We start from the raw sequence: 14,269 nt of genomic DNA, 5'->3' as shown, positions 1-14,269 counted from the left end.
TTCTGGTGATCTAAGGAGCATGGTTGCTCCAAGACTATCAAATGAATATAAATAATATATTAAAGCCCTATTATTGATGGGAGTGGGGATTAACACCATATGCAAACAAAAATATTTGGATCCTAGTCTATCAAATTTGATGAATAAGAGGGATACCTATTTGCCAAGAAAAGATGTTTTAAATGCATGGAAAAGAGTGCATTCTCTTTGATCACAAAAAAATGAAGATGACGTGAAAAGTGTAATTTTGTGGCATGTAGAGGAGAAAGACAACTTCTTCTACTATAAAACACTAATAGGTAGAGAAGATATTCCATTTATCATAGGAATTCAAACACCGTGGATGTGAGAGATGATAGTGAAGTATTCACATAACTCAATCATTGCAATGCATTCCACATTCTCAACAAATAAGTATGCTATAAGTAGAAAAATGCAACTATATTTATAGAGTTTAGATTGGTTGCTCTATATTCTATTCAACATCTTAATTTACTATTTATTTTTTCTTGTGTAGTATGAGTTATATTCATTACTTGTGTTTGATGAACAAGAGGCTAGTGTACCTATTGCACAGGCCATATCCTCAAGAAATAAAGTAGAGGACATAAATGGATGGATAGTGGGAGTCTACAAAAGAGGAAAACAATGTAAAGAAGATTGGCAAGTGACTGCATTTATGACAGATGATGCTACTGTAGAGATTGAAGCAACTCGAATTTATTACTCTTCAATTATATTTATGAATTCATATTGAGCATATAAGTTTAAAACTATATCTTTCATAATTTTAAGCTTATAAAATTATAGTTTAATAATTGATTTTTTGAGAGTTGTGCTTATTAATGTTTGTAATGTAACTTGTAGGTTATCCTTCAAATGTCGAGTACTTTTATGCATTTGGCATGTATGCAGGGCATAGTTGAAAAATGTATATAGGTGAGTCAATTTTTACTTAAAATATATGAAAATGTATAGTATTCGTTATCAAAGCTTGATATTATGTTTTATATTATAGGTTTGTAAGCAATAAGGATGTTGGAACAAATATGTTCACTAGACTAGGTGAGATAATGTATGCAATGAGTGAAAATGAAGATGTTGCTACTCACCTAATTAAAAGTTTTATGGAGGAATTTAAAGAACATAAGCAATTTATTAATTACTTTCAAAAGACTTGATGTCATAAAGAGAGACATATTACTTTCAATCTTTTTGCAGGTGTTCACGACACCTATATGGAGGATCATGTTGTCATTTGATAATATTCTTCTTTGCATATATTATAATGTGAAATTATGTAAATGACATTTTTTTACTCTCTATGTATGGGCAAGGAATGAAGGTTTTCTTATTGGTTCTTTCCTCCAGGAGCCCTTGAACTAGCTATTTTATTTATATAAGATATTTTTTTAATAAAATAGAATTTGGGATATTATTATTATTATTATTTATTTTTATTTTTATTGGTAAATGACCAAGGCCTTGATAAGTTTAATTAAATAAAAGAAAGATTACAATAGCGTTACTCCGTTCAAACGAGCATTGGTAGGAAAGAACGGAGAAGAAAAACTCTAGTCTTGCTCGAGACTTACGTCCTATATTATTACATTTGCATAGGGGCATACCCTAGATCTTATAAATTACAAAAAAAATACACATGGCATTCCCATGAAAAAGTTATTTAGCTAGAGAGTCCTTCCATCTTGTAAAATAATTAGGTCAATTGCCTAATTTTATCTTTATACCTATCTAAAAACCATCTATCTCCACACTAAACTAAATTGTTAGTTGGGTTAGTTAATCCAATTCATGAAATTAAATGAGGAAAAAACCATTAATACCATTTGATTGCATTACCTGATCTTGTAATGGGCAATATTAAACACTAAACTCCTAGTAGCCAAATGGCATATTGGTATCCTATTATCCTAATACTGTTACAATATGGAAATTTAAAATAAACAAACTTAAGGAATTAGCTGAAATCGTCAAATAAGCTAAGGAATGAAACCACTAATTCCTATATAGACTGATGCTCGGGTGATAAATCCTTCATTACAAAAATTTGAAATAGCAATTTCCTATTTTAACATACATAGCTTAATGAAGAAACAATGGATATGTCAGATCCTCAAATCTAAACCGATACTACTGAAATCAAATTCCAATCACTTTGTATGCTTTCTATCCATACACTCAAGATCTACAGACTTAAATAATAAAGACCATCAACGCTTGAAATAAAGAAATTTTAACTCTGATGTCCCCTGTTCCAAGTTGTAAATTGAAATTGCAAGTGAGGAATCTGGTAAGTAGCCCTAAACCAAATTGTTCAAGATTCAAAATTAAAAACTAAATACCATAGGAAAGGCCATAAACTGGCAATAATTACGGACTACACACCAAAAATATGCCTCCAGCCAGCCACATGAGTAAACATGCTTCAAAGTCAAAAACCTTCAAATTGACTATATAATACTCTTCAAACCCTATCTAAAATTCTTAAACTCTTCCCAATTGTTTGATAATATGTTGCTACATGCTTATGAGCTTTACTGCAGAATGTTATTAAAACCACCAATCTAGAAAAGCAGAGAACCTACTCTGAATTCTAATCTCATGCATTAAAGAAATGAAACTAGGTTCTCTGTATCCACCTTCAAACATATTAATCTAGGGTCATCCCAAGTTTAGGTGAAAAAAATAAAAATTTAAGCATCACCTATTAATAACCAGACCAAATCATATTCTATCATCAACCCATATAGATTAAGGCTCTAATGAAAGATAATTTCAAAATCTTTGGCCATAAAACTTAATCCATCTACTTCATTTTCTGAGGAACAAATTTACTCTAATTTTAATCTAAATATTTGCCGAAATAAATGAAACAGGTCCCTTAAAAACACCCAGCAGATATTTAAAATATGTTTGATATATTAACATTATAAAAGTCTGAGTCTATACTATCAGAAATTTCACTACACCCTTGTACTATGCTATATACCAGACCATTAAACACCTAGAGACCTACTTTATCCTAACCTATGTAAATGGATACATATCAACTATATCTAGTTACTAGATACAAAAAGTAACCATAGCCCTCGCCTATTCTTTCATGGTGACCATAATCACCTCTGAGACTTTATCTGTATCGTCCATGACAATGTTGGGAGGAAATTCAAACTGCATTCTAGCTCTACTTGACTTTTTCAAGTTGAGGATGCTGAATCCCAAAGCATTGAGATCATTGAAATCCACACCCGACTGCACGTATGCCTTGAACATATTGATATAATTGACAACCCAGTCCGTGTTTACATCCACCCTCATCTTACGCTAGTGCAAGAGGAAGTAAATGTTGGCTTCCATACGTGGCCACTCCTTACAGAAGGCCAGATTGTCCCTAACCACAAGAGACTGACGATGGGGAATAGTCTGTAATTTCGTCGCACCCAAAGGAAGGCCCATGTATTTCTCCAGGAAAGGGATTCTAAATTTTTCATCAATGGTAAAGACTACTTTCTCTAAACCATGCCTCCACACAGGGTTGAAGATATCCAAGCAGAGCCTGACTATGTCTTCCCTGTCAATTTTAGCCCTAACCATGACACCTATGAAAGAGCCAACAATGGAGCTGTTGGTCCTCTAGGTTGCCTAATAGTTGAAAACATATTCCCCTATCGACCTACTAACATCAAATCGGGTCATATCATCTACAGATCTAAGGAGGCGACTCCACCTTTCCGGTTTTACTTTCCTTAGAAAGGCCATTGTCCTATTCTCTATCAAATGGTATACATAAACATTAGATTCCATCACTAATCAAGGCAGATAATCACTGTGAGAGAAAATCCTAGACCTTGCAACCCAAAAAACCCTCCAAATATTTCACTACCAGTCGCCAACTGTATCCCATCATATTCTAGCCGAGGCTTGTGTAGCCTGTAACTAATAATGAGTGCTTCAAATTGGCATAGATCTCATACTCTCATATTAACTAATGATGGCAGCTCACATGCTTCAGAGTCTTAACTCATTGTACTAAGGCAACATATGTAATATACCTCATTATCTGATTTGGCTACGAAAACTTCCCACAATCCTAAAGCGGATTAAATGTGCAAATATACATGATCTGAGTTGGCAAATAACATCAAACCTCAGTCTAGCTAGCCAATGGAAGGATGAATTTAGACTTTGTGTATGTACTGAAAAAGAGGGGGATGTAATATACAATTCGATATATAGTCTTATTCATTTATAAATGTATATTTACTCACCTTATATGCCATAAATTTAAAGTTCTTTTTATCGATATGTTTATTTAATTTTAAATTGTTTTTATTATTTCTAAATATCTATGTCTTTTTAACAAACTAGCAAATTATGCCTAATAGCTTGTCCTAACACTGCTATACTTTACAAAGCTTTGCACTAGAAATAGCTGTAAATTTATATAGTTTAATTTTATTTATTTGATTATTTATTTACTTATTAATTATTAATTAATAATTTTCCCCTTTTTATTTTTTATTTTTTATTTTATAATATTTTTATATTTTTTATATTATTATAATATTATTAAAACTATTGTAATTATTAATTTATTTAAAATTATTAATTCCTTATTATCTATTTATAGTTATTTTGTGTCTTATATCTATCTTAGCAAATTATGCCTAATGGCTGCTCTACTAGCATTATTACTACAAGGCGAATAAGTTAATCTAAATTGTATAACAAGATCGATTCTCCATCAGCACCTCTGTTGGCAAGCCCATTAGCAAGCGAGTTACCTTCTTGGTAAATGTGACCAATTTGGATTTCCTCAAAATTTTCCAATAGCATTAGGACTTCTTGGAGTTTTGAGTTCAAGACCTAGTTGGGTGTCTTTTTTTGTCTAATCGTGTTAAGGATGATCTGAGAATTACCTTCGATGAAGACTTTAGACAGTCCTAATTTATGGCAGAGACGTAAACCTCTCTCAAGAGCTTCTAATTCTGCAATGTTATTAGATGAGGGAGGAAGGGGGGGTGCTAACTTTTCCATCCAACGACCATTCTCATCATTAATAATGCATCTTATACCAACTACTCCTAGGTTACCTCTTATGACACCATCAAAGTTCAGTTTATGCCAACCTGTAGGGGGAGAGGCCCATCTACATGTAGCCCTTGCCTCCTTATTTCTGGCTAGATATACCAGAGGCAAATTGATGAGATTGGACCAATGTATTTTCATGAGTCCATCCCAAAGGGAGAACAAACCTTGTTCATATGAAGTTTTCCTGAGATTTGCATTAAGTACTTCCACTATTGATACTTCTAGTTTGAGAAGAAATCTATCTAACTCCAGCTCCTTATCTTTGAAAATGCAACGATTTCTTTCTTTCCACAATTCTCATACCACTATGGACAGACAAATGTTCCAGAGCTTGCTATAGACCCCATGGGCCAAATCCGTATGCCAAGAGCAAAGAAGCCCCTTAAGGGAATTCTGGAAAGGAGTAGACCATCCGAGTTGAGTCCTGAGCCATTCCTAACAAAATAGAGTGAAAGGACAGTTGAGGAATAGATGATCTACATCTTCACTACTTTGTTTACACAGGACACACCATTGGGGGCCGATTATGCCAAATCTCGATAATTTGTCCGCTGTCAGAACTCTATTTTGAAGGACAAGCCATAAGAAGAATCCAGCTTTAGGAAGACATGTTGTGTCCCAACACAACTTTAAAGGGATCTCCACCGAATTCCATTGATGTGAGTGGATGATGGCCTTATACCCTTGTTTCACACTGTAGATTCCATCCTTTGAACTAGCCCAGATAAGTCTATCCGAACTTTCAGATTGTTTAATGATTATGTTAGAAATAATCTTTTCAAAGGCTACAGCTAAATCCGGGTCAAGATCTGATCCATCCAAAGAGCGCCATCTCCATCGCATATCCCCATCTGACACCTCCTTAATCTTATAATCCTCTACCTTACTTCCCCACAAAGATGTCAGCCTAAGTTTAAGATTATCGATGATGGGGGAAGATTGAATTGGGAGGTGCCTATCCCAAGTGTCTTCCCAAAACAAGGCTTTATCACTTGCTGCCACATCTCAAGTTAGATATCTACTAATAATATTTTGGCATTTCATCATAAAATTCCAACACTTTGACCCTTTAGGCAGTCTTTTCATCTTGAACAATGATTTTAGATCTGTTGGATTCAAATATTTAAAATATAAAATCTTTTCCCATTTGTGATCAAATTCTTGTTATAATCTCCAAGCGAGTTTAGCTCCCAAAGCCTCATTTTGCCATTAAGGCTTCTTGATCCCTAATCCCCCACATTCTTTAGGTTTGCATAAATTATCCCATTTTATAAGGGCGAGTTTCTTGTCGTCTTCTTTATCTTTCCAAAGAAAATTCCTCAGTTTGGATTCAAATTTATTGGACATCCAATTAGAGAGAGGTAGACAAGCCATAGGGAAAATTGGAATGGCCGAACAGATTGATCTGATTTTAGTAATCTTCCCAGCCTTAGAGAGTCATTTGTTTCTCTAGTTTCCAATCTACTTATCCACCTTTTCAATCGTTTCCTACCAAACTTTCCTATATTTTGAGTTATTTTCAAGAGAAATACCCAAATACTTACATGGGAACACTCCCTTTTTGTATCCCATAATCCTACAAATCTGATTTTCCATCTCAGGGGAGGTGTTTAAGAAGAAAATCTTAGACTTTTCCTTGTTTACCTTCTGTCCAGAAGCCTCCATGTATGATTGTAAAATGCTTTTGAAGCCCAAAGCCTCTTGAATAGAGCTCTTGCTAGGAAGAATGGTATCATCTGCGTATTATTGATGGGTTATGTTAGGGAGATTTTTGGTAATAGAAATTTCGGAGATTTTTCATCTCAGATAAGCATCTGAGATTGCTCTACCAAAGGCTTCAACCATTAGAATGAAAAGAGATGAAGATAGGGTGTCTCCCTGTCTAATACCCCTAGAGATTTCGAAAAAACCTTCAGGCATCCCATTAACAAGAACATAAATCTTTGGAGTGGAGATAAATTTGAAGATAAGATTAACCCATTCACGTGAGAAGCCAAAAGCTTCTAGGATCTTGCAAAGAAAATGCCAATCAACCATATAGTATGCCTTCTGAATATCTAGCTTCATAAACATGCATGCTTCCTTATCTATGGAGGCCGAGTGAATGGTTTCTTGGATTATAAGAATGCCATCCAAGATAGATCTTCCTAGAACAAAACCTGTTTGTTCTTCTTAAATCAGTTTTGGCATGAGGGCCTTGAGCCTATTAGCCAAAACTTTTGAGAAAATTTTATAGATGGTATTGCACAAAGCTATAGGCCGAAAGTTGCCAGGATTTTTTGACCAATCCTTCTTAGGGATCAAGGTGAGGAAAGAATAGTTGATTTCTGCCAACAAGGAACCACCATTCTGTGATGCTTCAATTGCTCTCCATAAGTCTTCCCCAAAAATGTCCCAACTTTTTTGGAAGAAGAAGGCTTGAAAACCATCAGGCCTAGGAGATTTATCCGGGCTCATGCTAAAGACCACAGTCCAGACCTCATCCAAAGTTATTAGTCTATTCAGATTTTTGTTGTCTTCCGATGTAACCAGCTTTGGAATAAATTTAAGGATTTGGGACTGGGCCTCCCAATTTGATCCTTCATAGTTATTGAGTAAACTTTTAAAATGTGATACTAGCGTGTCTGCTATTTCTTGGGGATTCTCTATACGCACTCCCAATGGAGTTGTCATGCTAGTGATTTTCTTTAGTGAACGGTAATGAATAGTAGAATTGTGAAAAAACTTTGTGTTACGGTCTCCTTTGTCCAACCATTTCTCCCTGGATTTTTGTCTCCAGAAGATCTCTTCTTTTGAGAGGATAGCTTCCTATTTTGTAAGAAGCTCTTTTTCTAAATTATATTTCTCATAATTCATACCATATCTTCTAATTTCCTAATTCAAATTTTTAAGTTTTTCTTCAATTTCCAACTTTTCTTTGAAAATATTGTTGAAATGCTCTTTATTCCATCTTAAAATGTTTTCTTTCAGCAATTTGAGCTTTGAGATGAAAATAAACATTTTGGACCCTTCGAAGCTCGCTTGAATCCACCAAATCCTAATGAGTTCCAAAAATTTTGGATCTTGAAACCACATCTTTTTGCATTTGAAGGGATTTCTAAGGGGTTTAGATGGTTCAGATATCTCCATGCATACAGGGAAATGATCTGATCCTACATAAGACAGGATAGAGGATTGGAAATCCTTATTATAAGCAGTGAGATTACCTATTATAAAAAATCTATCAAGCCTTTCTGTAATATACACATTATCCTTTCTTTTGTTATTCCATGTAAATATACCATTAATTTATGGAATTTCTAGCAAACAGTGTTTATCAATCCATAATTTGAAATTTGTAGATGAGAGTGTAAGATGTTGAGAACCTCCTACCTTTTCATCCAAACTTAAAATGGTATTAAAATCACCTCCTAAAATAATCATACTATCTTTGTGCTCTAATAAAACTGTACCTAATTCATCCCAAACAAATTTTTTCCCCATTATACTATTAGGACCATACACATTGATAAGAATAAATTTTGTATCTGATTTTAGGCTTTGTACACTAACACACAGCCAATTACTGCTATTCACTAGATACTTCATATCTACTTTCTTCGAGTCCCAAATGATTCCTAAGCCACCAGATGTGCCTGTTGCCTCTAAAGAGACTGAATCCCAAGGACCTAATGACTTATTTAGTTTAGCGCCTTCTGACTTGTTTAATTTTGTTTCTTGAATTAAGATTATTTATGAATTAAAATTCTTTAGGTATTGTTTAATTAACCACTTTTTGCTAGGGGCATTTAGTCCCCTAGCATTCCAAGTTGTAATCCTCATGGTGCCTTGGGAAGGCACTTCCCCTTCCTCGTATTTAGAAGCTCATCAATTTTCCTCTGTTCCCTAGCTAGTCCTTCAGACTCTCGTAACTCCTTCAGTGATTTCCTACCCCTTTTACCTTTAGGCTTGTCAGAAATTGGAGAAATATGACCTTCCTGGTTTATATGTAATCCAAGTTCTTGTTGATATACTGTAAAATCTTGTGCTATTGGCAATATGCAATCCTCTATTCTTCCAAACTCTTCACTTTCTAGTTCTTTAAATATCTTATCCCCAAGGCCATCCTTCTCCAGATCCTCATGATCTAGTTCTGTCAAATTTCCCATGCTTGTCCTGTCCTTCTCTTGATTTTTTTTTGTCTTTGTCCCAATCTATTTGTCCTGCTTCAATAAACTATCCTCCATCTCAATCTTTAATATATCCCTATAGAGATCCTCAACCATGTAATTTTCTCCTCCCAATTTGATAATTTTTTGTACCAACTTCCTTTTTTGAGAGATAGTGCTACTGTCTATGTTGTCAAAATTAAAGACCTGTATGAGTTCCTTTGCTAACTGCTCAAATCTATTATCATTAACCTCTAACACTCTCACGTCTGGAGTAGAGTTAAGATCTCTGTTTAGGAAGTGTTGAAAATTTTTAACAATGGATCCTTCTGAAATTTTGTCCTTAGATTGTGCTTCTGACTGGTCCTCCATTGGGGTAAAAGGTGAGTGGGCTGCTCAACAGGTGTCTACTAGAATTTAGAAGCTCTTTTGAAGCCTTTTTTTTTGGAGTGGATAAATCTTCCTTAGGGCTTGTATCAATTTCCTGCTGCTGAAAAACTTGTTTTTCTGTCCTTGAAGATATTTCTTCCATCCTAGCCTTGGGTGAGGAAAAAAGAAGATCATTTTCTGCCTCATCTAGATCATTGATATCTATTAGATCTGAAACTCTTGACTGTAACTCTCCTTGATTGTCATTTCCTTTGCTGTTATTGGACTCCTTCAACTTCTCCTATGTTAAGGGATCCTTTTTAGTGCCTATTTCTGATTGATTCCTCCCTCTTCCCTCTCCGTTTCCCTTGCATCCTGCTTCGTGTTCTACAATAGCATTATATATCACTTTTTCTTGCTCTAGATTTTTACCTGTGGTCCTTGTAGAAGGTGAAGCACTTTCCTTTAGGGCATTATTTGCTTTATCACTAACTATTTGTTACTTTGGTGAGGACTCAAGTTTTCCAGTCCTATTTTTTCTTGCCTTCTTGCCGTGTTTGTCTGCAACCTTTTTCTTATTTTTGTTCAGCCTCCTTGAGGGTGTTCCATCCAAACTGATCTCCACATACTCTTTAGGATTATAAACTATTACAAATTTAAGTCTTCTTTTTCCTGGAGAAACCATATCTGTGGCTTCAAATTTTATCCTTTCTTTCTGATCATCCTGGATTTGAAATTCTGTTGGGGAGATCTGCTCTTCCAACACTCTAAGTCTTTTGTTTTTCATTGCTCTCAACCAAGGAAATTTGCTTCTAAATCCTGAGGTAAGGGGGAGGATTTTGGGCATAATTTTATGAAGATCATCAAATCTTAATATATCCACTATCTTCCCTTTGTATATCTGAAAATTAATATCATATAGTGCCTTGTTGGTTTTAAATTGTTTCTTAAATTCAGTTGGATGATTTAAACTAACATTGATTAATACTTTGACATTATTGCAGCAGTAGAAAGAGGCATCAATACCTCTAACCTCTCCTATTGTAGACCCTATAGCTTTGATGATATCTTCATGACAAAGCTCTGGAGGGAGAGATGACAGAACAAACCAGGAGGGCAGAGAACATTCTACTTGTTCTATATTGAAATTATGAGACCAATCTATAAATTTGACACAATGACCGTTGAAAAACCATTCAGAAGCTAAGAGAAACTCTTTTTTGATGGACTCATCAGAACATTGTAAAAAAAGAGTATTATCTAAGAAAGAGGAGATACTTACCTGATCCTCAAAGTTCTCCTCTAGCCAGTCAAATAAAAGAGGGAGCTCTTTCTGTGGTCCATTCCATATAGCAAAGATACCTCTTTATAGACATTTATTCTAGGAGGCTTCGACTTCTTTGCTTGAAATTCTGACAACTTCATTCTCTATTTTGTGTAGGGTTGACCTAAGCGATAGGCTAGGGTTAAATAGTGGAGATCTGATATCGCTTCTACAATGCGGAGGGATGTAAGAGCCAGGAGAACCTGACCTAGTGGATATCCTTCCTACCTGAGGTGTAGCCGGGTGTAACGGATCCAGTGAGGAGGGCGAAGATTTGAAGATCTTCGAATGGGCATATCTGGTTAAATTGAAAATACGAATTTGGTTGTCTAATTGTTCTATGGTGAAGAAATGGTGATTTGGGTTCTTAATTACCTTTGTGAGGGTGAAAAGGATCGATGAAACAGGGTCCTGAATGGAGTTTTCTTTCTTTTGACCATCATGCCCTCTGATTTGTTGCTAGCTACGAGGCTCTTTTGCGCCATAATTGAGAACTTCAAACCTATTTTCAGTATTCACTGCAAACCGTTTGTCATGAGAGGTTTCGAATTCCTTCTGTTGCCCTTTTTGGGCATAGGTTGTTAAAGAATTTGACCAATTCATCCCCTGGCTGCTGGAGTATCCCTTCCATCTCTTTTGCAAAAATTTCCTTCGTGAGTTCTTCGCTGGGTGAAGAAAGTTCAGCATTTTCACATATAGCAGAGCAAATTTGGGATGGTTATTATAGTAATGGTTTACTCTACTTTTATTTATTTTGACATTAATTATATAATTTCAATTAAGTAGTGGTTTAGTCTATTTGCAAATTATAATTATAGCATTGAACTAATTTGCATACTTTTATTTATGATATGAAATTGTCATTTTAATAAAGTGAAAGAAAAGTGATTGAGGGTTGTATTTTGTAATATATTATATGATATTTTTAGAAATTCAAAATCACAAAAGAAAAATATTTTAATATCATATAATAAATTTTAATTAATATATCATAATAAAATATTTTTCTATTAATAGAATGTATTAGTTATAAAGTAAAAACTAACATTCCTTTTATAAATAAATGTAAAAAATATATATATAAATAATATAATATGTCAAAATAATTAGTTGGAAACAAAGTTCATCCAACTTACGATTTGAAGTATTTAAGACAATTTTTAGCATTATAAATGCTAAATAGTAGATACGGTTTGAAGTATTTAAGACAATTTTTAGCATTATAAATGTTAAATAGTAGAACATTTTTTTTTCACATTCAAATAGTACTGAATGACCAAACCAACCAATATAAATTAAGAATTAAAAAGATGATAAGATATTACAATAATATTTAGCTTCCGCAAATACAATAATAAAACAAAATTAATTAAAAGAATAATATTTCATATTCAATAATTTATTAACATCAATTTTGTTTTTCTTTAAAATGAAGTTAATATTTTTTTTTTCATTTTATAAAAATATTAATGTATTATCCAAAACAAATTCAATTGTAAAAAAGTTTTTATAAAAAAAATATATAAGAAAATAAATATTGAAGATAGCTATTAAATTATAATTAATTAAATTAAATTTTAAAAGTATATCACAAATTTTTTTTTTTTGATGAATAGTCCTTTTCAATTAATAAAATTTACTAAGATTACAATTTACAAAAAAGGGGTCGGGGGATACAGGATCACCCCGCGAATGAGTTCAAACGGTCGAAGCCGGAATAAACAACATGGCCTCAGCCAGAAACTATAAACTATTAATAAAAAAAAAACACTTTTAAGCTGCCAAGGTAGTACCAGCAGAGGGAGGAGGATCATCTTTATCAAGAAATCCCCACGCATCAGTGGGATTGTGAGGCAGACTGGGAACAGTCTAGCCATCAGCAGCATCAGCAGGGTCTGGGGTAGTCGCAGTCTCCGCATTCTTCTTGTCCGGCCGTGGAGGAGAAATTGCCAAGGCCAGCTTAGGAAACTTGCTAGAGTACGCCCGTCCAGGGGGAGGAGTCAGAGACCGGCCAGAAGCCCGCCCAAGGGGGGGAGCCAGGGACTAGCCAGAACCACCACGTGGTGGAGAAGTGGAGTGGCGCCTCCAACCCCCATGACCACCGCTGGGAGAGTGGTGGTGGGGACCCTGGGAGCGCGACGTGTGTGAATGGCGGCCAAAGGACTGGCGTCGGGAACAGCGACTACGAGACGAGGAGGCATCAACCGAGGCATCCGAAGGCACTCTGGCAATGGTGCAAGGAGCATTGCCCCAATGATTTAACAATTCTTGTAAGTGTGCAACCTCCAGGGAAACTTTATTAGCTTGCACCTGTATCTCCATAATGACATTGTTACAAATGCATGCCTTAGTGTACATTGCAATGTTAACATCCAAAAAACTATGAGTGAATAAAATAGCATTCCTATCTTTCCATAGAGAAAACAAAATTTCCATCCTGAAAGTATGCCAAATCTGGGAGAACTTCTGAGGAAATCTGGGGGAATCACCCAGTAGGATCATGTGCCATGAAAAAGGTTTGGGCCTAAAAGGCTTGAAAAAATCATGAATCCAGTGCCAATAATTCTGAGCACGCTTGCAAAACCAAAAAATATGCAAAAAGGACTCAGGCTGGCCACAAAAGGGGCATCTAGGATTAGGAAGCCCAATGTGCTTGAGCCGAGGCCCCAGGGGAAGACCTTGGAAGGCAAGGCACCAAGTAAAGTGTGCAATCTTAGGTTCTGTAATGGCACTCCAAATGGTGTTGAACCGTTTTCTCCATTAAGAAAGCGAAGAATGCAAATGCCATCGTTGATTAAGCATGTCCACCATCAGAAGGTGGGGCGAAAGCCATCTGTATCCCATATTGGGCTTATAATTGGTAAATGGAGTGGCAGGAAACCACTTCCAATCATACCACCAAGGACGAACAGACTGAATCCCCGCTTTATGAAGTGCACAGGGATGGAAGACAACAGAAGGTCATAAGTCTGGCGATCAGCACGAACAAGGTGGTATTGAACTTGCATATCCTCCCATGACCTGAAATTCATGGTGACTCTTGAAAAAATGTCCTTGGTAGTGCAGATGCCACGTTTAAAGAAACACAGAGCACTGGTACCTTGAGTCTTGGCAAGAGGAGTACCCTGGAAGGCAAACAAGGGAGACCACCAAATGTTATGCTGATTTAAGGACAACCCATTGCGAAACTCATCACTAGCCCAACGAAGCCAAGGTTTAACAGCTTCCCAGGCTTTTCAGATGCTCTTCATAACAAAAGAGCCCTGTATGACCAGTAGTTCACGCATAGTGAGAAGGGTTTGAAAACCAATCACCT

The sequence above is a fragment of the Cupressus sempervirens genome, chromosome 7 (assembly GCF_028749045.1).
Source record: "Cupressus sempervirens isolate cs-2001-9-10 chromosome 7, ASM2874904v1, whole genome shotgun sequence".
Lineage (NCBI taxonomy): Eukaryota > Viridiplantae > Streptophyta > Pinopsida > Cupressales > Cupressaceae > Cupressus > Cupressus sempervirens.
This window is presented reverse-complemented; position numbering follows the sequence as displayed.